This window comes from Nematolebias whitei, chromosome 13 (assembly GCF_014905685.2).
Source record: "Nematolebias whitei isolate Nwh7 chromosome 13, NemWhi1, whole genome shotgun sequence".
NCBI classification, from domain to species: domain Eukaryota; kingdom Metazoa; phylum Chordata; class Actinopteri; order Cyprinodontiformes; family Rivulidae; genus Nematolebias; species Nematolebias whitei.
In genome coordinates this window covers 9,379,039-9,405,568 of record NC_056510.1, presented here as the reverse complement: position 1 = coordinate 9,405,568, position 26,530 = coordinate 9,379,039, and positions in this window count along the sequence as shown.

Here is a 26,530-nt window from a genome sequence, read left to right as displayed (position 1 = left end):
ATATAATAATCTTACTCATGCTCATTCTAGCAGCAACATTACATTTTAACACGGATAAACTGCAGCAACATCGACAACAAAATGACAAATGTAATGTTATCAGTTTCTAAATTAAATTTGGGATATTTGGGGGGGGGGGGGGGGAGTTGCAAATACATTCTATATGGAATAGTGCGACACTTTGGAGAAAATCTTGCCAGAAAACCAAAGAGAATCATCAACATATCCAACATTTGCTAAGACATCCAATTGATACTGAACACAGTGATAATAAGTGATATTAATAATAATAATTTTAATTGTAATAATAATTACTGTATTACGTTCTCATAATAATAAGTGATAATAAGTCCAGGGCACCACAAGGGAGAACAATAATGAGATGAGGAATAGGGGCGGTAAAGGAGATGTGGGAGTCTGCGAGGTAATGTATGAGTAAAATCAGAGCTGAAACTTGGTTGTAAAATTCAACTGAAAATACTTTATTAATCATAAAAGGGAAAATAAATGTTGTAGCTCATCATCCTGGATTCATTAAGAGTTGTTATAAATGCTGTGGGCAGGAAGGATCTGCAGCAGTCTACAGCGGATCTGAAGAAACTGGCTGCAGATGCCGATCGATCCACCCATGACCCAGCGGGCCTCTTGGTCCTCCAGGGCAGCAGGACCACCTGAATGTTGTGCAGAACTCCTCCCTGAGCGATGGCCACTCCTCTCAGCAGCTTGCTGAACTCCTCGTCATTGCAGACAGCCAGCTGCAAGTGTCGCAGGAGGATCCTGGTCTTGTCATGAACCACGTTTCATGCCAGCTCCAAGAATCTCAGCGGCCAGTCATTTGAGCACCTCCGCCAGGTAGACGGAGATGCATCCACGGCACCTCCTTTACAACTCATTTGTGATGCGGGGCTGTATTTGAGGTACTATTTGAGCTTTGAGATTTTAATAATCTGCTCCCAGTAGTAAAAACAACAACAACAAAAAACACCTTGCTGTCATGGTTATGCTTCATAACATGTCCAAAAGTAAAGAGGTTTCAGTAAAAATCCTTCCAGCTGCACATCATCCAATAACAGAGGAAGCAATCATAATAAGAACATTAAAAAAGAAGAGGAAATAAAGTTTTTTAAAAGCAATATCCCAGAATGAAACTAAGAGTTACTTCAATATGCAGCCACCTTGAGCGCTGCATTTCTAGAACCAAAACAAAAACAACAGCTACCATTCATTTTCCTAACAAGATTGTTCCCGTTCAGAGTCCCAGGTCAAGGTAAACACTTCAGAAGCATGTGGGTGGGAGGTAGGTCACACCCTGCACAGGCCTTCACAAAAAAAAAAAAAAAATTGCACCGAGTTGATAAAAACAGATAAAATGTGTTGTTATTATTATTTTTTTTTAATCACTGATAAAGCTTTTATTATGTTTCTTTGCAATTGAACTTTTTTTTTTTTTTTTTTTTTTTTCTTATTATCAAGTTTACTTCAGGAAAGTACAGCAATCCTAAGGGGATCGTGGTAAAAAGAAAAAACTGTCTGGCGCCCACGCAATATCTCCTTGTGCGCACCAGAGAAGTGTCTGCTGCGCACAACATTGTTGTTACGCACAAGAGAATATCCAGTGCAATTCAGCATCTGCTTTCATGTCTACTTTTCTGTTATCAGACAGTTTCCCATTCCCAGATCATTTCAAGCATTTTTTTTCCCCGACCAACCAATGCCCCCGAAGGAGCATTTTACGTAACGAAATTCAACCACGTCAATGTGAATTAAGTCCAACCTTCACAGGGTGAGCCGTCAGTATTCACTTGCTTTATCCTGGAAGCTCTGGCAAGACGTTTGTCTTTTTTTTTTGCCTAATATCCAAGTCTTATATCTGTGGTGTGGTAGTTCTTAGAGTGGTCTGCATAATAGATTTTCTGGGTGGAAAGCTCTGTACGTGAAAAACAAGGTTTACATTGTCTTGCAGGAGAGGCAGAATTGCCCCTCTATCGATGTGGTTACAAAGGTGGGAGTGCAGGAAGCTTTGCACAATGCACACAGTCTCGGTATAGATTGGTCCCATATGAACGAGCTAATGTGGCTTCTTATCAACATTTGATCCAAATTGCATCATGTTCTTTTAATGAGGTTGCACTTTGGCTTGGCGGTGTTACCAAATGATTGAAATATACCAGACTGAATCCAAATTGCAAATATGTTATGTTAGGATGATTGCTTTACATCAGCGTACATACTCTTTAATATCAGTCTGTGTAGTTTGCAAGTGAATGTGTGAAGTGATATTTCCTAAATCAGACTTGTGCATAAATGTGCTCGATGACCAAAGTGGTTTAAGACATGGATCTTACTTGCTGGTTTGAGATTTTCTTTGGCCTGCCATTAGCAATAGGACCTTTCTGTTCCATTTCCATCCATCAGTTTTGTCACTGAAGGAAACTTCCAGATTAGTTTGCCCTACATGTTGTTTTATAAATGTGCTGACTGCAGCTTTACGAGTCCTGAGAGTGGAGCAAAACAACTGATTGTCGTCATCATCGCAAGCACTTTGAGGCCGACTGAAAATAAATACAGAAAATGGCTGCTTGAATGGCCATTATGGCTAATTGCACGAAAACCTCCATCTGAGGCAACTTTGAAGTGATGCTGTGAGAGCTTTATTTTTACTGTCTGTTTATTGTAGAAATGCTGCAGAAACAGAGGGTCTGTAAGCTACCAAATACAATTTATATAAACCACTGTAGCATGAAGGTGTGCGCCCCTGACTATGACCTCTGACCCTTGGGTTGTCTACCGGATTCACCCTGGACTGTTGCTTTTAAAGTTACTTTTGACTTGAATAATGTTGGTTTTCACACATTCACTGTCCTTGGACTCGGAGTCAAATGCAGTCTGACTAACGTTTTACTCTTTTCGTTTATGCTTTCAAGAAAATAAGAAAAAAAAAACATTAATGAAGGTTGTAATGTTTGATTATGACAGGTGTGAACATGAATAATTCTGATTACTGTTTGCATTATTATAAAGAAACCATGCAAAATATGTCTCATTTACTTGGGGGGGGGGGGAAGAAAAAAAAAGAGAGAAGAAGAAAATAAGAAGAAAAAAAAACCATACTTATCTGTTCCATTTTTCAAAAAATAACTTTTCCTTGAGAGACACCCGTCTGTAAGTGTTTTTGAGCTCAAGCCTGTTTATGTCAGTTCAAGAATCTTTATTATCCCCGAGGGGCAATTAGATTCACAGTCAGTCGGCACATAAAGCAACCATACTATACAAGACATTAAAATAACAGTACAGAAGTCATAAATGTTCACTGAGAAGCCTGATCACTACAGGGGTGAATGAGTTTTTCAGTCTGTTCATTCTACATCTGAGCAGCAGATACCTGCGTCCAGATGGAAACAACCTGAACTCACCATGGAGTGGATGATCAGGATCTGCCAGAATCAGCCTGGCCTTGTTCACTGACCTCAACTTGGGTAGGTCAGTGAGGTTCTCTAGGTCAGTGAGGTTCTCTAGGTCAGTGAGGTTTTCTAGGGCTATGCCAGCAGTTTTGCTGCACATCCTGACAATCCCCGAGAGTTTTTTTTTCCTGTTTTTGCATGTTAATCAGAGGGGACTTATATAAAAGAGTTTCCTAAAGTATGTCTGAGAGCTCAAAGTTTTAATTTGTATGACTTTTAATTTTATCTATTTTCCCTGTCCTGATGCATTTGTCTGATTATCTGTCTCATTTATTTTTGAGCAAAGAAAACAGCAAGTTTGCTCAGTATATATATATATATATATATATATATATATATATATATATATATATAGCTGATATATTAGCATTTTAGCTGATACAGAATCAGAATAAACTTTACTCTCATTGTACCGAGATACAACGAGAATATGTCCGTACAGTTGTCTGAAAGATGGGCGGACTTCTCTCAACCAAATTCCAAAGTAAACTTTTTGTACAATAGTCAAACTTTGTGGGTGTATAGAAAAAAGAGAATTAACCCTTGACTGATTAATTGTGTTTATTGTACATTGTTTTAGTAATTACTTCACAACTTTTTCAAACTGTACTCTACTGTACTTAAATAGTGCCTTTCTATCTTATCAAGACACTCAAAGCGCTTTACAACACACTCTGTGCCTCATGTACTCGTTCATACAGCTCTCTACTAGATCTCTACAAAGCTAATTGAACAAAATCATTCTAAATGGACTAATCAGAGCTTTATCACATTCATACACCGATGGGACATCAGAGGTAATGAGGGGTTCAGTGTCTTGCTCAGGGACACTTCAGCATGTTGCAGCTGGTGGAATCAAACCCCCAACTCTCACATTTTAGGACAACTGCTCTAACCACTCAGGCACAGCTGTCCACAACTAGTTATTCTCCAAATTATTATGTCTTATAAATAATTCAGTTTCCTCCTCATTCTATATATTATTGTGATAAGAATTATTTGCAACTAGAAATTCAGCTTCAGCTGTTGAGTCTGATAATTGAAGTGAATTTAGTGGTTGAATATCCATAAAGTGTGTTATCTTGGTCTGTTATCTGATGGTGCTCCCAATTTAAGTAATAGGTGTAGTACAGTAAGGATCAAGTGTTGCCCTTCTTCCTCCATTCACTCATACGAGCTACACCACTAATCCAACACAAACCTACAGTATGTACTTTTTTCAATGCTACCACTTTTTACTTAACATGGCAGGCTGTTCAATAGAATGAGAAGTTAGTGAAAGGGTCTGTTTAAACAGACACATCTGTTTATTGGGATACAGTTTTAAAGGTATTTTCAGTAGGATATGAGCATATGAAACAAACTCTGGTGCATATTTGTCTTCCAGGACTGACCTCTACAGATTTCTTTGCAACAAACCTGCTTCTGTAAAGATTTATTCCTTTCACTTTTTTTGAACTTTTGCCATTTGTGCAACTAAATCAACTGGTCAACTTTCAAAGAACTAATCCCTGTTTTTCAAGAGGGCAAATCTTGGGATAATCTGTTGCATTTGGTGTTGCTTTCAAACTTTGAGTATTTTACGTCCCCTGTTAGTCAAACTAACACAAGCATGAATTATGCAGATTCAGGGAGAACAGGTACGCTGGCGTGGTGCCTACATATCGATCCATATGCAATCATGACTGCTGCATGCAGCTGCTCTAATGGTGTTAAAGGCAAAATGATCTGTGTAAATTCAAAAAAGCTGCATGAGGTTTGCACTGATCGCCTCAACATACTGTATTTCCTGAGTCTTTACTGCCATGAATCTTCTCAGAGATGCAAAGAGTGTATGTATTTACCAACACTACTCATATTTAAAGGGAAAAATGCCAAGCTAGAATTAACTAAATGTAATCTGTAAGGGCTTTCATATGCTGAAAAGGGGTCAAAAAGGCTTTTAAAACCTGTCCAAACATTTATTTGTTCACACTCCGTGATATAACCTCGTTTAGCCCCTTTAAAGAAACACACGGTTGAACGATCACGCCATGCCAACAGTGGTCTAATCATTTTCTGGAGGATTTATGCCTGAATCGTCTTGGCAACACTTTGCATTGGTGAAAGGGAATTGGCTGCTGAAGGGAGTGTGAACAAAAAAAAAAAAACACACAAAGCCAAGTGAGCGGATTTGGGATTCAATATGTAACATCTTGTTCTGAGAACACCCCCATCTTAGTGTCTTAGCTCAACTTCAAAAAGGTTCACGTTCGTGATAATTTTCATGTATGCTTGCACATGCCTGTGGGTGTGCATGCAAAAATCTGGGCCAAAGTGTTTTGTTTTTGTGGAAAAATTATGTTTGAGCTTTATCTTTCTGCTACACCGTTTTTATTCCATGCGGCAGAAATAACTGAACAATTCATATTTCTGACATTTATAACACTATGAACCCTCCTGCTGCCCTTGTGTCAAAATTACCAATGAATAAAGTTTTACTAGAACCTTGTGGGTCACCATTACTTGAGAGCAGCAAGAGGGTTAAAATATTTGTAAATGATATAAACGAAGAATAACTTTGAATAACTAAACCTTCTAATACCGATGTCCCCCATCGCTGACAGATTTGAGCAGTGAATCTTGGAGCTTTTTTTTTCCACAACTAGGCACGATGTTGGAGGCAGGGTGCAGCTTTGTCCACCATAGATTAAGTTTTAGCCACCCCAGTCATTTGAGTAAACTATACTTTTAAACAAGATAAAATGCATAATTTCCTTATATGATAGGCGTGGCTGGTTTACGTAAACACAAGTCGCTCCATTATCACGGGGGTTACGCTCCAGACACCACTGTGATGGGTGGAAAAAACACAAAGTAGGAAGGTTATATTTATTTTAGTGTGTGTGTATATAAACCCTTCCCACACTCTTGCAATGTTCTAAACTCTTAAACCTACGTAATTTTAACAACATTTGTACTGTACTGTACTGTGGGGGCTCATCTGGGATTCATTGCTAGGAGGGAAACCAAGGCTACTTCACACTTTTGAACAACTTTATTTTAAACAGGAATATATTTCAACATAATACAAACAGATCTGGAGAATTGTTATAAATGACATCAGACCCAATTCTGAAGGAAACAAACAAATGCTGTGACTTTTGTGCTCTTGGTCAGCCCCACCTTCCTGGAGTCACTCCTCTGACCTTTGGCACAGTGAACCACAAGTTACCTCCCCAGGAACCCTGCAGAAGTGTTATTGAAAATCACATTGAACATTTATAGTGTTAACAGAGGGCTATGGAGTTATCAGAGAAATGCCCATCTGCCTTCCTCCTCTGCACCACATACCTCTCTGCCTCAAAAAAACAAAAGAGCTACTTTATTAAGAAGACTTTTGGTTCTTGGTTCTTCACCTGTCAGTAACTGTTCCTCTATCTAAGACACCAATCAAATTTAACTTATAGTAATTGATTAATACAGTTCAAACCTCTTACAACTGCAGCATTTTGCTCACTAGCTCTGCAGAACAGCAGCTCAGTTCCGGTCGGGCTTGGTTCCAGTTCAGCTGACCTACCCTGCAGCGACAAAGCCCACTGTCCCATTCAGGTTGATGTATGCAATTGAGCTTCAGGATTATTTGTGACTTTCCTGCCAGTTCTGTGAACTTAATAGATTGTTACTTCTGACTTTGCATTGCTAAACCATCCCTCCATTTCAGCAGAACGCAGCGGCCGGATGCACTGTTTGGCTTCTGCGTAGTGTAGTTCCTTTGACTGGCGTTACAGTATAGGCTTGTTGAAAGAAAACTACAAAATTGTGGCACCTGTCAGAAGTTTTTTTTTTTTTTTTAACATTAACTTTTTATGCCATACCGCTCCAAGAGTGAGTCCGCGAAAGTTGAACGGCGAAGTAGCGAGGGACTACTGTATATTGGTGGAGACCATCTTGGATTTTAATGTGGCAACCCAATTATTTATGGTAATCTTTCTTATACCTATATGTAGTCAGACATCAAAATAGAAGTTGGTTTCTCATTTAATTTTTCAAGTCGTCTTGCTCACAAAATCGACATATGCACGGTCATACAGATGGAGGAATGGTATTTCCAATTCTCCCTCTTTGCTCCACAACAAACAACAATAAATACGTTTAAATATTATATATAATTCTGTTTGTGATCCATCCATTCAGAATGGTTTGAGCTGTACATACAATTCACCAGTTGCTGTCATACCTGCCAAATCCTAGATTCTAAAAGTAAAAACTGATCTCCAGTGCCATCACGTATAAATAACCTTTTCAAAGTTTCTCTGCAAAGTCTTGCCTAAATATAATGTCTTCCACAGTGGGATAATCTTTCCCCAGCACACCAGATGGTCATGATTTACATCTAAAACGACATCTTTATCTGCTGCTCCTGGATGCTGCTGCTGCTGTACAGCAGTGGGTAAAATAACATCTCTTCCTCCAACTCTCCAGCCATGCCCTGAAGGAAGGCACACTCACACACACACACTCACACAAAGCTGTTACTGACCTGCAAGTTGGCTAACGAGAAGTGGGCACCGGACATGTTGTGTGTGTGTGTATATATATCATCACTGCGGCAGGAAGCATTTATACTGAGTGACTGTGTGTGAAAACAGTCCAAAGAATGTGCAAGTGTTACAGGTTTAGTATGGTCAGAAGAAACTCATTGAAAATAAACTTTGTTATGATAACCCCAATAAATTTCTGGTCAAAATCAAAGTTTTAGTCCTTTGAAGATCTAAGCCCTTGTATAACGATGATGTACAAAGACAACAAACATTTAAATCAGAACCATTTTATTAGTACCTGATGTAGTGAAGGATTGACAGAAACTACAGTGGCAGACTTGAGATGAGAAGATTAACTGATTTAGAGCAATCCCGATGCTCGTGCACAATATGACATCGGTGGAGCAGCCATGACGTTTTAGAAGCAAGTCTAGATGCTTCGGTTTATTAGGTCTTTGTTCCAATAAAATCCCATCCATCTAATAATTTAGTCAGTTAACTGGTTTGTTTCTACATATAGGCATACAAAGGCTTTTTATTGTGTGATAAAATGGGGAAGCAAATTCTAACATGAAACTATGAAAGGTGGGTCAGATGTTAAGAGTTGTTGCTTCACAGCAAGAATGACATAAGTTCGACTCTCGGACCGTCTAGGTGGAGTTTACATGGTTCTTGTGCACACATTGTGGGATTCCTAGATTTCCAGCCACAACCAACTTCTCCACAGCTGCCATTTATCTTAATCATCCACCACTTCACACCTGCACCTGGTCTGGAAGACTACTCTGCAGACCATTAAAGCTCCTGCCAGATGTTGTTCCTAAGTTGGAACATTATCATGCCTTATGGTAAAGTAATGGACAGCTGGTAAACCTGTTTCCAAACCATTTGCACTAACCTTTGTTATTATCTATAAACTTTAAAAAGACAGGCATTGTTTGTTTTCTCATCACGATTACTGAATTCTGTCTACCGGTAAGTAGCAGCGAATACCGGGGTTCAGCGGAGTTCGACTGAGCCAGCTCCAAGTCGTGGGAGAGGGGTGTAAAATGCAGTAATTGTTGGCAGTACATGGAGATATGCATCATTTCAGCTACAACGTGGAACTGTGCCACCATGTAGTTGTCATGTTCTGTAGTGTGGTTGAACCCAGGTTGCAGACAAGACTTGAACTCCAGTCTGAATAAGGAATATTTTTACATATAAACAAAAAAGGGCTGACATGGCAGAAAAAACTTAAATAAATGAAAAGGAGACACAGAGGGAGACAGGAGCATGACGCCATACAGGACAATCCACAGACTGAGGAACAATAAGGAAACACAGAATATAAAGACATTAACGAGGGGGTAATCACAAACACCTGGGGAAGGATCACAGGTGGCAGAGGCAGGAGCTGATTACAAGAGGGAGAAACGCTGAGTGCAGGACAGGTGACACAACTCACACACAGATCCTCTCAATAGTGCAGGCCGGTAGATAGATGCTCCATATGCTTAAACTGTGTGGAACATTATTTTAAATACTTTAATATTTGTATATGTTTTATTTCCAATGGTCTGTTCAATACAACATGTTGATAGTATCCTGACTTTTAAACATAAAAATCTGTATTCCAATAAATCTGACTATATATATATATATATATATATATATATATATATACACACATGTTTTGGATTGTTGCTCATTTTGTTTGCAGTTTGGTGGAGTAGTTAAGATGCTGTTTTAATATACAGCTTTGGATTCTAAAAGCAGCTATGACGATAAATAAACTGAGAAAATGTATGAGGAACAGAGCAAAGCAGTGGGGGTGTTAGTCTCTAACCGTAGAGTTGCATTCGGCCTAAGAAGTCCGACCCAACCCGGTCCCAGCCCGTAGCCATTTTTTCCAAACATGACTCGACCCGATCAAATTAACTATAAATGCAGACCCGCACCCCAAAAAATTAAACAAAAAACACACAAAAAAAAAAATTTTTTTAAGCTTTTATTGCTTTTGTAAGCAAATCAGTTTGACATTTTAAAAATGTATTTCAAGGAAAGGAAGAGATAAATGTTCTTGTTCCACCAAACAGATATTAACATACAAAACAAATATTCTACTACAACAACTGTAAAGATCGGCTATTATACAGATGAACAAAACTATTTTTAGAGCTAAATTATGTGGAAAATTATAGAACAAGACAATCTTAATTGAACGTGCCGCTCACTTCAGACTTGTACATGCTGCTACTTCCTTCGCCGCAGAAGACAGCAGGTGCAGAGATGCACGCAGCAGGTGATCAGCAAATCCATCCATCATCTTTAGCCGCTTCTTCCTTTTTTGGGTAGCGGGGGTCACTGGTGCCCATGTCCAGCCATCACTGTGTGAGAGGTGGTGTACAACCTGGACAGGTCGCAAGTCCATTTCAACTGGTGGGTCAGCAGACGCGCGGCCGGTGACAGGTTGTCTATCTGAGCTTAATGCAACTTTATTTTACTGTTTTAAACTGGACGGTTGGAGCTGCCTCCTCCTCCAAGTAGATTAACACAATTTTTTTATTTAGTTTTATTTGTGCTCTATGATTCGTAAAATCATATCAAATCCTGACACGGGCCTGGCCCACACATTATTATGGCCTGGCCTGAATCCGAGTCGGTCCGAGCCAGGCTTCGGGTTTGGGCTAGAAATGACAGCTCTATGTAACCTAGGGCCATTCAACTGCTGGTCCGTGGGCCACTTCCAAGCCGCAGGTGACTTTAGTCCAGCTTACCAATGAGTTAAAATAAATATATATTGTGTCTGGGTTTGGGTTTTGTTTCTTGTATTTATGATTCAACGCAATAAAACAAATTTTAAAAGGTAACAGATTATTGTAATACTTGGTTTATTTACATAATGACTTTAATCGCTGGATGTCCGGCCCCTGAGCTGCTGGCTTTCAGAAACTGTGGCCCCTGAGCAGTTTAGTTATAGTTCTGCTCTAACCTCCACACGTGTTGTGCATACTAATAATATTAATTGTTTAAAAAACACATATGGTTTTAGGCTGCATGTCTTTCCATTCCTCCATCTTCAAAGTGAGGTCAGCAGAAGTGGCAGGTATAGAAGTCCACCTCTTCCATCCCCAGGCGACAAAAACTTCATTGTCAGAGTAAAACCATACATGCATGCAAACTCCAAAAACCTAACACCAAAAGGTCAGAGAGTTTGTGTTTTTATCATGAGTGATGTCAATGCTCTGTCACCCTGAGCCATTTTAAAGTATTGCGATACTGAGCCTCTCTGTTTTAGTGTCACTTTGGTCCTGAAAGTGCCCTCAGGCTGAAAATGTATCTCCCTGTATCCAACCTACAGCCTGCCAGGTCATTGGTGTCTGGAGGCATTTAGAGGGCAGACAGGAAAATGTCTCCACGTATCTCTCATCTGTCTTTTCTCTGTTTGAATATGACTTTTTTTGTTTGTTTGTTTTTCTTTACATGTGCAATTGTTTCACACAAACCAAACACATAACTCACCTTTAAAATAACATTTAGGATGTTGGGTTTTATAGATTAAAAAAAAGAACAGTTTTCTTTTTTATCTTTGTGGTTTTGTGAAACAAATATGAACTCTACGGAAAATAATTAAAATAATTTCAACAAAGTGAAAAGAAAAGCTTTTCACAGTTTGCAAATTTTAAATATATTTTCATGTTGCAGTGTTGTTTTGCTGTGACTCATCCTGTGTGCAGAGAATTAATCACTCCTCTCAGTTTGCTCCCACATTTTCATTTTTCCAATCACAAAACATTATTTCTACTTAGCCACGAGAACGTACTTGGCAAGTTGGTTCGCTGTTGTCTCTCTCTCCTCCTTTAGATTTATGGTTGGCTTTAAATTGAGTTTTAAACCACACAACTCTGGATGTTTTTAAAACCTGAGTATTTCCACAGACACACACACACAAAGTGCTTTACAGAACAAAATTTGGAAACGGGTTCTTAATATGGAACTTCTCAGAAACGATAAAACAGCCTGTTATCATCATCATCACTATTACTTTTTGACGGGTGTTATGGTCTGAGGCCATACGTTTGAGTGACACTATTGCTGCAGGTTGATTTGATTTGGCACAAAGGTGGGCCTGTGATCAGAAGATCGCTGGTTCAACTCCCGGTACTGACAACATCAAAATGTGGGTGGAATAGGTGAAGCACCCACACCTGCCTCCACCCCAATTCCCCCCACTCTGGGCCCTTGAGCAAGGCCCTTAACCCCCAACATCTGCTCCCCTGAGGTGGCTCGGTGTTGGTCTGTGGTTGCATCAGGAACGGCATCCGGCATAAAAATAATCGCCAAGTCTTCATGCGACTTGGATCTGTGTGGCAACCCCTGAGGAAGGAAGCAGACAGAATTTTTTTTTTTTTTTTTTGTTACTTTTAGTTAATCAGGTTTGTGTACTTTAATTTGTCAATGATGTATTTCTTGCCTTGAGCTGATATATTCATACCCATCTGCTCACAATATAATCATGTTCAGGCTGCTGTTTAATACACCATATATTATTATTATTATTATTATTATTATTATTATTATTATTAATTCATTTTTTGTTCATTTTTTTTAATCACTTCCGTTTTTTAGTACTTATTTTATTTTTTTGGCTATTTTTGGGTGTAACTGGGACCTGAGTACACAATTTTGGTCCACCTCATGTACCACATGTGAGGCGAATGGAAAATAAAGAACCTTGAAGAGATGTATAATCATATAATATTATCCTCAACTGTTAGACATTAGTTTTGTTATTGCGTTAAGTTATATTATAAGTTTTATATTTGTAACTGATACTTTGAAAGTACTCCCCCCCCCCCCCACACACACACACAATGGCCAACTAAATCCCTAATTTTATTCATTACCTCTTTTCCACCTGGTTTTTAATGTTGCCTCCCCTTTTTCCTGCCTGAGCTGGGTCGTAACACAGAGTCTTAAATCAACATGGACATCTTCTTTATCGTTTGGGGGTTTGCGTAGATTAAAAAAAAAAAAAAAAAAAAAAATATATATATATAAAAATATATATAAATATATATATATATATATTTCTTTGATTTTTGTCATAAAAAAAAACGTTTAGAGTAAATGCAGAAAAGTTAAAAAGTAAGATGAAATTAGAAAAAAAGTTTAAAAAAAAACAAGAAACAAACTAATTTCGGGACATTTAGTATTGTGTTGCCATTGTGTTCTGTGGCATGAGTATTTCAGTTTTTGTCAGTAGTATCTAAAGAAAAAAAAAATTCCAAGATGAGATTTGGAGTAGCAAAGGCAAGACCATTTTCTATCTGTTTTATTTTTTATTTTTAGTTTAATCTTTTTTTCCTCCTCTTCCTTTACTAAACTGCTCTGGGAATGTCCTTTTCACTTTGACTCTACTTTTCACACTGACGTCACAGACATCAGCTGTAGACCTCTCACTGGTGCCCTGAGGGACCCCGGTTCAGGTTAGTTAAACCAGCTCTTCTAAAAAAACGTTGGACTTATTGATCCTGCGTAATAAAACACTTGTTTTAGTTTAATTTTGCAGGGCACACGCTAGTTAACATCCATCTTGAAAAGAGTTTCTGACTTCACTGATTGGTTATTTGGAAGTTTATTTGTAAAAATGTGTAACTTTCCTGATAGACTCCATAACTGGTATCCACGCCATTCCTGACACGATGCAGTGGATTGCTTCATTTTCTCCAACCGGTGAAGCCCAGTTTACTTTTATTTTCTCATTGTCATTGATTGTATTACACTACAGAAATATGTGATAGTTAATTGACCTCAAGGGAAATTTGCTTTTGACTTTTTTGTCTTCCATTCCTAATTGATGCCATTGTTTATTTATTTTTTTTATTTTTTTATCAAAACCTATGGTTTTCAGAGTCATGCTAACATGAGTTCTTTCATTTGTGCATTTTTTTTGTAACTATTTATTCATAAAAATAACAAGCTTTGTTAAACAAAGAGATTGAGTGAAGCCATGACAAAAGTATCTACCCAAGTTATTTATTTTATTTTATTGTCAAAATAGGCAACAAACTCTCAGCAAAGCAGATCTGCATCAACGGAGGACAAATAAAAACCTAACAATGCATTCCCTCTGCTGGTCTCTATCATGTACAATTAGTGACTCAGCATGTTAGTTGAATTTTAATCACACACTAGTGGTTGTGTGGTTGGGAGAGTCAAGTTAACACAGACATCAATGTTATGGATCGGTCTTGGGTTTCTGGAAAGTCTTACTGGAAAGTGTCTTTCACACTTTCAAAACCAAGCCACAACTTTTGTTCGGCTTTCTTTGTACTGAAGGGTGTGTGTATCAGTACAAGGGTCCTTTTTTTAAATTATTAGTTAATGTGTCAAAATAAAATCCAAACCACTAACGGCCAATATTATATAAATAAATACAGAAACTAAAACTGTCTGGCAGAACAAGAAACACAAAATAGTGAGATTTGAACTGAAAATCTGGAAAGGAATAGAACCATACTGGAATCCAGGGGCTATTCTAGAATCTGACCATTAGGGGTGCCAGTACCCAGTGTTGACAATGGCTCTTGTCCAGTGGCCATTGGCGTCAGAAGCATTTATAATGTGGGGGACACACTGGTGGGGGGTCCTCCCCCATAAAATATGAATAATGTAGATGTCATTTCCTGCATTCTGGCTGTTTACCTACATAATTAAACACTTGATTTCAATAACTATTGTAGACAACAAGAAGTAGCGTTAAGCTAATGACGTGCAATACAGATGCGCTAGCTAAGATGCTACAGACGTAGCGCTCCGCTTTTCATTACACAAATTAATAAACACTGTACTAAATGAGTCAAAGATCTGGCGCATGCAAAAAATAAATAAAATCATAGATTTTACTGACTTGTTTACGAGTGTCGTCGTTTATTAGATTATTTATTCCAAATGTATTCAATATTTTGGTAAATCTAAGGTTTGAGAACTGAGGTTCCTTACGAAATCCTAATGATGGTTTCTTAATTTTTCAGGGGTGCTGAGATAAAATTAGGGGTGCTTGAGCACCCCCACAAAGAGGCTAAAAGTGCCTCTGTTGAAGTCTTTGATATAAAAATTACAAGTGGACTCACAGAACTAAAAAGGAGAGAGAACGACTCAAAATACAAAAAAACCTCACAAAACCATGGAATCGGTTCTGACTTTGAATGTAAATGAAAAGTAGCATTATGCATAAAGGAAATGCATTAAAAATAGAATCATAAAGTGATGATGCAAACAAGATGCAATTTGCCATGAGACAATATACTAATCATCTTGTGACAAAGTAGATGTTAACATTTATAATTTCTTGATTTTCTCTTTTCCCTCATTTCTTGAATGTAGATAATCATCAAGGTAGAGATTTTAAAGAAAGAGAGGCTTTTTTACTTTAAAAGGTAAACGATTGATATTCATCTCACATTGTTGCACTTAGTCCTTCACTCCCACTTGATTTGCATTAACATCATTTAAAGTAGAGGGAGGAAGAACTCTCAGAGGAACGAGTTGCTCTCGACTACATGATCAGCGTGATTTAACATGTACATTTTCTTTTCTCAGGCGTGAAGGGCACAAGGATCTGACGGTGTTAAAGGAGACAGAAGCTGGAGCAAAGGCAGGCAGTGTGCTGCTCGAACGAACAACCCAAACAGATGAAGCTTTGGGGTTCCCTGATGAAACATGGCACATCATCGCCGACTATTACTCACACAAAAATACAGATTCCATCTATTGGTTGAATTCAAAACTATTAAAATCCTTGGATATTTATTCAGAGTGAGCAACAGTGTGTTTCCCTGTTAAAATATAATTTTGAGAAGCTAAATTGAAACTATGCAATAACAATATCTGCATGAGCATTAAAATAATAAACAAGCGGTGTGACATGTCCCCTGTCGCTGAGCGATTTGATAGTGGTGGCCTTGGCCACCATAGCTTAATATATGGATATCCTAAGGGCCAGCCCAATTATTAGATAAAACTATACTTTTAAGCACTATAAAAGCTAGAAAGCATAGTTTCCTCAATTTTTTTGGTGTGGTATATAGCACTTTAAAAAATAATGCCTTTGAACAAAAGGCTGTACCCTTATAACACATATAATTAAACATAAAAAAAAATAATCTGTTGAAACAACACTAAAAGCCAACATCTCAAGCTGAGTGAAACGTCAAGGAGAAAAAATAAAGGGTTTTAAGAGACTTATTTAAAAATGGGAATTGATTTGGCCTGTCTGATGTGCAAAGGCAGATTGTTCCACGGTTTAGGGGCCGATACTGAAAAGGCTCGGTCAACGCTCAGCCTTCTCTATAATTTTTAACTATCAACAGCAACTGATCTGCCAGCCTGAGAGCAAGAGGGGACGTCCAGATGGAGCAAGTGTGTCAGACACTGTGGGGCGAGACCATGAAGACATTTAAAAAAAAAACAACTAAAAGAACCTTGGAATTATTCCAGAAATGAACAGGGAACCAATGTAGTCATTCTAAAACAGGAGTGATGCGCTTTCATCTTCTGGTACCAGTTACGAGGGTAGAGACCCGTGCGGGTGTTTCACCTTTCCCACCCACAGTTTAATGTTGAAAACAGGTCTCTCTTGAAAATGAGTTCTCGTGACTCAATGAGACTACCTGTATAAATAAAGTGTAAATGGAGGAGAGAAAAACAAAAAATATATATATATATTTGTATATATATAAATTTAATATGGTGGTGGCCATCTAAGGTTTTTTGTGACAACCCCATTTCCAATGATGAACTTTCTAGATGTAGCCACACATCAAAATGGAAGTTGGCACATTGTAAATATGTAAACCTTGTGAGTTGTGCAACTTGAAAAATAGTCATATATGGCAGCAGCCATCTTGGATGTTGACATGACAACCCAATTTTCTATGTGGACACAAACAAAAAATAATATTGGCACTTTTCTTATATTTTCTTATTTCCAAGTTATGCTCACAACACTAATACATAGACACACGGACAAAGTGTATTTCCTTATCCCTCTCTGTGCTCTGTCACGGGTGAGAAAATGTCACATGGTACAGGAAGTAGCAATTACTATGCGAATCATGTCCACATCTGTGGGATAGTTTATTGATTTAACAAGTCATCAGATGGATTTCTAAATTACTTAGTCAAAGAGAAGTGAGAGCAGAGTGCTCAGAATAGTGTTTGGGCCAGTGGCCAGTGAAATGCTAATACATGGACAAGTGAAATGTCAAATCCAATTTTATTCTCATCTCATGACGTTTACATAAGCACCCCAGAGCTGGATGCCTGCTGAATATTGATATTTCATCAAACTTTTATATCCTTGAAATCAACAACTGTTTCCTTTCTCTGCATATTTCATACCATGAAATATCAACTTATTCTCTTTTGGATATTTATTGATCCTCCACATGCATCTGTGAGATGCTATTTTCACAAATTTCCTGCGGGGCAGATTTAAACTTAAAAAAAAAAAAAAAAAAAAAAATCTGTTGGAAACTGCAAAAATACATTTACTTTTTGTTTCAGTGAAGAGGGTTAAAGGATATTATGATTTTCATATTATATTAGCTGTTGAATGACTACATAGTTTTTAAACTCGACATTAACATAATAAAACTCGAGTAGAGCTCGAGTACTTGATGACATCATAGGATCTAAAGATACAAAAATAAATAAATAAATAAAACCGCAAAAAAAGGTCATTATTTACAAAAAAAAATAAAAAATAAGACCAACAAAACATTGGGAGCATATCCATCATTTTTCAGCCAGGTCATCTGGACAGTTTCTTTTTTTTTGTGCTGAAAAGTTTCGTCTTCGATCCAGAAGGCTTCCTCAGTCAAGGAAACACACAAGAAAACTGATTCTTCTTGTTATGTGCTTCATTGCCTGATGAAGCCTTCTGGATCTAAGGCGAAACGTTTCAGCACACAAAAAAAAAAAAAACTGTCCAGATGACCTGACTGAAAAATGTTGGATTTTATACCTGGATTATTGAGCATGGACTTTGGTAGTGTTCAATATTTTCATGTCAGAATGAATGAAATCGTCAGATCTCAGTCAAAAATTGAGTTATAAATTTTTTGGGGAAAACATACATTAGTTGCTTTGGTGTATAAGTCACGGGACTTGCAAATTTTTGCAAAAAGATGCGACTTATATGGTGAAAAATACGGTACAAGAAAATAAACATAAAAAAAAAAAAAAACTCTAAACAGAAAACCCATTAACTGAAAATCTACGGATCTTATCAAACCAAAGCTACAGAAGGATAACTGATACTTGTCAAAATGCTCAATGAGGGCTGTAAATGTATTTTAAACATTGTGACTGTATGAAATAATTAATAGTGTTAGTGATTAGGCTTTATAGAGCAATAAATAAATAAAAGCTTTCTCAATATGAAACATTTCTTGCCCATGGCTCGAGTATCTCTAGTCATATTTTTGCTGAATATATTTGCCTTTACTCCTGTTTTCAATTAGACGTACAATGTGTGATACTTGTAACGGCAACAAAAGGATAGTTCACAAATAAAAGCTATGTTGGTTTTAGCACCTGGTAATAGTGAGATCACGATAGTGTTAATGCAAGCTGTTGAAAAGGGAGTCGCAAAGCTGTAAGAGTCATTGCTGTGTTTAATTTATAAAGATAAATGAAATAAAAGTATAAATAGCATTTATTTTAGGAAAGCTGCTGTCACACATGACTGTTTTTAAGCAAAAAATTGGGTGTATTATTTTATTGCTTAGAGGTTATATTAGGGATAACTTCCAACAACTACAACATCAAATATTAGCTCAATGTTTTTCTACACTTTAATTTTTGGAATGATTTAACTGTGAGTTTTATTAAATTATGTCCATTGGTGCACAGTAAGACACATAAATAGACTGTTACATGATTGCCCACCATTCATGACTGACACTAAAGCACCGAAGTGTAATCAGATACGCTGCATGGCTCTGTCACGAGTCACATTTACAATTCAGTCCATCTGCTGAAGACTTGTTTGAAAATGTTTTAGCTCTCTTAATGACGTGCAGCTGAAAGTTTTCATGCTTTCGGTGTAAAGCAAAAACTCCAAGTTTACCTTATTATTTACACCACGCCATAAAGTAATCTATGTTCTGTATATATGAAGAAAGGCAGATGATTCAGTTACACCTTCAAATCACACTTTCACAAAGTCAAACAAATAAATAAGTTACAGATTAGACATGTATCCAAGAACAAACAGCAAAGGCCAGAAACCAGGACCACATACCAGCAGGCTGCTCAGACAGAATCACTGGGCCGTGTAATGAATTCTGCCACATGTTACAGTTAGAAATTCTTTTAGTCATCGAGTTTAGTTTAGTTTACGGCAGAGAGCCTCTGAATGATGCAGGACGTTACAGTGTCTCACTAAGTCACATTCTCTTTCCTCTGAGTGTTACAACAATATCTACTCTCCCTGGTCTCTGCTGGGAGTAATTATTGTTGGATAATGGGCGGTTCATTCCTTCATTTGTGTCCTTTTACATCACATGAAGCACCCTAAGTAAACTAAAGTGGCTTTTCTGGTTGATCAGCCTCAACCCAACACTGTGTAACAATCTGCTTTTATAAATTAGAAATTACAGCTAAAATATGCAGAACATAAGCCGAATAATGCAAAAACCATTGCTGAAAGCTCGAATTGGCACAGCTGCAGCAAAAGGTTAAAGCTGGAAAAACAGTAGGTAAAGGCTAAAACCAACAGCATGTAGAGATTTTGAGCATGAGCCAAAAAAAAGAGCATGTAGCTAAGTTTAAATCCAAGAAAAAAAAATTGTGGCTAAAAGTTTTTTTTTTTTTTTTTTTTTTTTACAACTGAAGCTATTGCTAACAGAGACAAAGCTTAAAACCTAAAATAGCTCAATTGGAGCTAAAACCTAAGACAAGTAAAACAGTAGATAACAGCTAATATCAGGAAGACTGTATCTAAAGGAACTTGAATTAGCAAAACAGTAGCTGAATGTGAAAATAAGAAACGGTATCGTATTTTTTGGTCTATAAGGCGCACTTAAAATCCTTTTTAATTTTCTCAGCAATCGACAGTGAGCCTTTTAATCCGGTGCACCTTATGTATTAATTCTGGTTGTGCTTAATGACCTTGAACCAATTTTATGTTGTACATGGCGCTCAAAAATCTGTCAAAATGGAATTGTTTCACTTAACGTACCTTTTTACAGTCCGAAAAATATGGTACCTATAACTTTACAAAGTGTTTTAAAACAATAATTATGAAAAATAAAAATCTGTTTTACTTTAATAACTAATTACTTGGGTAAAAATTGCAGTACTGTACAAAGTGAGGGAGTTATTAAATAATAAAGCTCTGTATATGTTGTATAACGCAATCATTGTTCCACACTTAATCTGTTGTATTGATGTTTGGGGGAAAGTGTGTACAACAATTACAAATCCTATTTTTGTTTTACAGAAACGGGCTGCACAAATTATTACTAGAAAGCATTTCAGTCACCAATTGAGTACATTATTTTACCATTTGAAGTTATTAAAGTTACATGATTTGGTAGATTATAGTATTTTATCAGTTAGGTATAGGGCTCATAATAACAAATTACTTATTAGTTTACTTCAATCCAAGGAATTAGATTGTGGAATAATCTGGAGAGTGATGTTAAAAATGACAGATCAATGCATATGTTTAAGAGAATGATCAAAGTTGATTTGTTACAAAAATATATGTATTTGAATAATATTTTTTTTTTTTTTTTTTGCTAGAGAAGGAGTTATTTTGTTTTTATTATTTGAAGATTATTATTGTTTGATTTTTTTTTTTTTTTTTTTTTTTTTGGGGAACAAAGTGGCAGATATTAAGTTTTTTTTTTCTTCTTTCTGCCTCCTTTCATTTTATTTGTGATTGTATTTCTTATTGTATACATACTTGTTTTGTTTTTAAAAAAAGCATAAGCTGTATAATATTAATAATAATAATAATAATAATAATAAATGCCGATAAAACCAAAGGGATATTTTTTTTAAACAGGAAGTCGGTCCCAGCAGTTCTTCCTCAGATTTTATCCTCAAATGATGTCCCCATTGAGTTTGTTGATTCCTATAAATATTTGGGTATCTTGGTCGACTCACATCTCTCTTTAAAGCTCCATGTGGAAAACCTAGTGAAGAAACTGAAAGTTAAACTGGGTTTCTTTTTCAGAGACAGATCCTGTCTAACCCTGAATGTTAGGAAACGCCTTGTATCTGTGACTTTCCTTCCCTCAATTGATTACGGTGACATTATTTACATGAACGCTCCTACAAGCACCTGCAGATGTTGGATGTTGTCTGTCATGGTGCACTAAGATTCATAACTGGCTGTGATTATTGTACCCACCACTGCACCCAGTAGTCACTGGTTAACTGGACATCATTAACTTCAGACTCTCTCACTGGTACATTTTCATCTTTAAATCACTTCTTGGTCTGCTGCCTTCATACATCTCCTACATGTCTCTGCGTGAGTGCAGTTACAGCGTGCGCTCTCAGGACATTATTACCTGCAGTGTTCCCTCAGTGAGGACTGAACTAGACAAAAGGGCCTTCTCCTACTCCGCTCCTGTTTCCTGGAATATCTTACAAAAACATTTGAAGCTCTCGACCTTGACCTCTCTAAGAGGCTTTAAGAATCTGTTGGACTCCTGACAGGGACCAATGCAGACATGTTCCTGTTTTTAGTTTTCTACTTTTGCCTTATAATCTAGCTGTTTTTGTTACTTTATTGTTGCCATCTTATTTGTAAAAAAATAAAAATCTGTGTGCCTTTTCATAACTGTCTATTGTTGTCATCATTCTTTGTTGAAATCAAGTCTCTCTTGTAAATGAGTCCTCGAGGCTCAATGTGATTAACCTGTCTAAATAAAGGTTGAATGAAAATAAATAAATAAATGCAAAACTAATAAAAATCATAAAAAAGTTAAATATTGTAACAAATATAAAAAGATACAAATACAGAATGTATAGTACTAATCTCGTGAATGAGATGTATGTTTGTACACCTAACTGGTTTAAATTGGTACATGCCCAAGTAGTTGTGATTTCATGTAAGACTTTCATAGCCATAACCACATAATGGCAACATTATCCGTCCTGTCCTAATAACTCTGAAGTAATGAGCAGGTAAATCTTTTGATAAAACGTTGACCTAAAGCAAAGTCATGCCCTTGTGTTTGTCACAGCACAAGAGCAGAGCCCGGCGAGCGGCTTTCCAACATTTCTGCAAGTGATAAGTCAGCAGTGACCACTCCTGCTCTCCAAATTTATCTGGCCGACCCTGCATGAAGTCATAACTCACGCTGCTTCTTCATTACCTGAGATCCTGTGTGCCTGGACCAACTTTGTTCTGCAGTGGAGGGTGTCCATTAATCCCACACAGCTTTAATCTCCACCATCTTAATGACACCACTGAGGGAAAAAAAATGGAGAAGTGGGTGAAGACAATAGTTTTTCTTCTATTAAAATATGTTGAACCTTTGGGAACACTTTCTTTTCTTCTGCTGCGTTTGATCAAACCCGTTGTAATGGACACCTGGGTTGTTGCAGTGGAGCAACGTGGACTCAAATGGATCAACAATGAAACTTTGGCCTGAAATGTTTTGCCTGAAAACTCTTTAACTGGCTGTATTTCCTCAGATACACTAAATCAGTCACTCACTATGGAGGCTTTGAAAAACGTATTTATTTGGATTTATGATTAGGTCATTCTGGCAGTAAACACCAAGTAATCACTATTCTCACTGGCAGCCATGAAATGTGGGCAATCATGTTTCTGTCAGTATGTGTGCTTGTTTCTTTGTCGTTCTTTCCATGACCAGGGGTGGAAGTAATGAATTACAAATGGCTCCATACCAATCAATCTGATCAAACAATAAAAACTCTATAACTCAGCCATTTTACAGATCCATCCATTATATTTTACTCGCTTCTTCCATTTTGGGTCACGGGGGTCGCCGGTGCCCATGTCCAGCAATCACTGTGCGAGGGGCGGGGTGGAAAGAAAAATCATGTAGCACTATTCTTTGTTACACCTGCCTCCACTCACATTTGCTCCACTCTGGGTCTTTGAGCAAGGCCCTTAACCCCCACCATCTTAGATGGCACCCTAGATGCAGCTCTCTGTTCCACACAGAAGGCGGTGGTAGCTCGTTGCATCAGGGAGGACATCCAGCGTAGAGAAATTGACAAGTCTTTGTGTGCGTTGGTTCGCTGTGGAGACCCCTGAGGAAGAGACCAGCCGAAAGAAGAAGAAGAAACAAATGGTTTATTCAGAAATATCCTAATTACGTATTTGAACACGTACACCTTCTGTCATTACTCGGGAGGTGCTAGTGGACACACAGTGCTTCCATTCCCCACTGTCCTTTGTTGTTGCAATACCAATACTGCATCTTTATTATCCGATTAAGTCACACTTAGTAAAAAATATATATTAAAAAAATTTGAACACTTGTTTACATATATATACTTTTTTTTTTTATTAAAGCACCATGGCAACAATACTGTAATTATCTATGCAGTATGTTAATAGTTTTAATGCTAAACCTCAGCAAAAATAAAACACTGACAGAATTCTGCAACCACTTCTCCGTACAACCTGCATTTACAGATTTTGTTCAGACATTGTAAAAACTGTATTTAAAAATGTACCAACATTGTCATTTTCAGATATGTATGCTTGAATAAATTTGCTTTTGTTAACTTGAAATTAATGTTATTATGATATAAACTAGCTTATCAGCTTATTGAACAATATGTTGTACAGGATGAGTATCTCAAAGACCAACAATGCTATTGTTGATAGTAATAATGTGTAAATAATTGTACATTCAACAATGAGAATTTGAGGTTTAAGTGTCATTTAATGTGAGAGTATTATTAAGTTATTTGGTGTGGGGAGACTAAAATGATTGTATATTGATGTGCATGACGGGCATGAAATCATAAGATTTTTATCTTTTACCTGCTCCTATTCGAACAAATTGTGTAAAATTGCATGTCAATTGCATTATTATTATTATTATTATTATTATTATTGTTGCTGTTGTTATTATGGTTATTGTTATTGTATTATTATGTTATAATTTTACTTATTGTCTGTTCAAAATAAATAAAAACATTTAAAAATAAATCAATTAACAAAACAAACAAACTAAAGTCCCCAGGCGCCCTAGATAGCAGCTCTCTGCTCCACACAGAGGGCTGTGGTAGCTCGGTGGTCTGTGGTTGTGTCAGGATCATCCGGATAAAAACAATTTTCAAGTCTTTGTGCGAGTTAGTGTCACCGTGGCGACCACTGAAGAAGAGAGCAGCCAAAAGAAATAAAAAAAGATATAAACTAACGTAAAAACAATGTCAGTTAGTTGGTCTAACAAAAGATTTCACTCTGCAACGATGGAGTCATGAGTCTGAATGACTTTAGCAGCATATGTGGACGCATGATGATGATGATGATGAGCTACTCATGGGATTTCAGAGAAGCAGGAGACTGAATAACAGTTGATAAGTCATTTTCTTCTAAACTGCCAATGCAGCTGTTAAAAGCTGCACATTTCAATAAAAACGAACAGTGAGTAAAATTATATTCATTCCAGTTTACATGAAGCGTCATGTGTCTGGATGTAGAATGAGTTTTGGCACATAGTTTAAAAGTTCAACCTTTTTTTTTTTTCCACCTGAAATTTATTTTAAATAATAAAAATAGCCTTTTATTACCAGATTGTTCAATTGAGAACCAGTTCTCATATGCATTTTTAATGTTACATTATTTATTCTTTTTTTTTTTTGTTACTTCCGCTGCATTCTTTACTGAAATACATGTTTATATTCTTTACTCACGGTTAAACAGAAGCATGCACTGAAGCAGATGTTATTCTAGTTATTTAGATAAAAAGCAAAACTCATTAAATGGGTAACATTTCTTTATGTTCATGTCTGCCTATACTGTAAGTGGCTAAACTGCCAAATTAGTGTCAACTCAATTGTAACGTAAAAACAAAAAGAAGGTTAAAAAAATTGTAGTAATAAAACATCAGTTAAAAAAAGAAATAATATATTATGTAAATTGTGTTGCATGAAAAAAAAATGTTTCAGCTGAGTGGATTTTTATGGTCAAAATTGTGGCTAATCTGCTTTAAAATATTTCAAATTAAAATATGTAATTGTTCAACATATTCGTATAAACCTTTGTTCAACCAGATCAAGTGTTTTTGATGTCTACACCTCATTAAATAGGTCTAAAACAAAAAAGTTAACACTGGCTCAAGAAAAATATAAATTATATGTAACTTGTAAGGACATTAAGGTAAATAATTGCTGATATTAATAATGATAAATAAAATAAGCTTTCTGTCTCTGCTTTTAGTTTGAGCAGCATCTCAAAATGTTTCCATCAGCAAAGCTTCCCAGGGATTCTGCCCCATGTCTTCTTTTAGTGATGACATTCTTATTTCAGCTAAACAACCTCAAATGCTTCAGTTTCTGCCATAAAATATGAACTTTACATCCAAACAACATGTTAATAAAAGAAAATCAAACACGTCGATTAAACACAATTTTCCACTGAAGGTGATTTCAGGTTTTATTTCTCAGTTCAGACCCTATGAGGTTTCAGTGCTCGGCATTCCTGCGGTGCAAACCCTCGTGTGCACCTTCTTGCACAGCATGACTTCCTTGTTTGCCTTACAACCTCCAAGCCTGATGTCCTACAAGGGTAAACACAGACAAAGGTCAGAGGAAGTATTGACAGGACCCTGCTAAGGATGCTGACATTTGAGCTCCGGTGTGTGTGGGTTATTAAGTGTTCAATATCTCCAGGATGTGACACTGGGGGAACATGCATATGAGTGTTAGAAATCCCAGATAGTGGGTCAGCTAATTTGCTGGAGGAGATCAACCTGTGACAGGACAAGCATGGCTGACCTTAGGATTACTGGGAGGAAAAGAGGTTCTGGTTGCTGAAGCTAACAGATTGTTGCCTTTAAGGGCAGCCTGGTTTTCCTAAAGCCCACCCTCTGTACCAAAAAAAACAAAAACATTTGAAGACCACTAACAAGTTATTTTTTTTAATACAAGCTTTTATAACTTTTCACGGTAGCATTACATTTGATTTGTGGTCTTCTCTTGTCATCTTGCTTTGGAAGTTGTTTGCATGCTCAAAAGTTTGCATCCACCATGACACTTTTGATGAGCCCAATATGCTTAAAGACTTTCCCAAAACCGTGTGCAGGTTCTGATTCTTTTGCAGTAAGGTTGTCATGAGGGCCTTTTTGAAGATAAAGTGTTCCGTCTGCATTTGGATATTGCACTTGTCTGCAACAAACATTTGCTTTTGTGTGTTCTGTGTAGACTTTTCTCATAAACTGCAGATCAAAGCTCCATGTTATCTGCTCACCTAACAACATTGACTGTAAAGAAGCAAAAAATCACTAATTCTAAATAGGAAACTTTGTTCTATTATATATACATACATATATA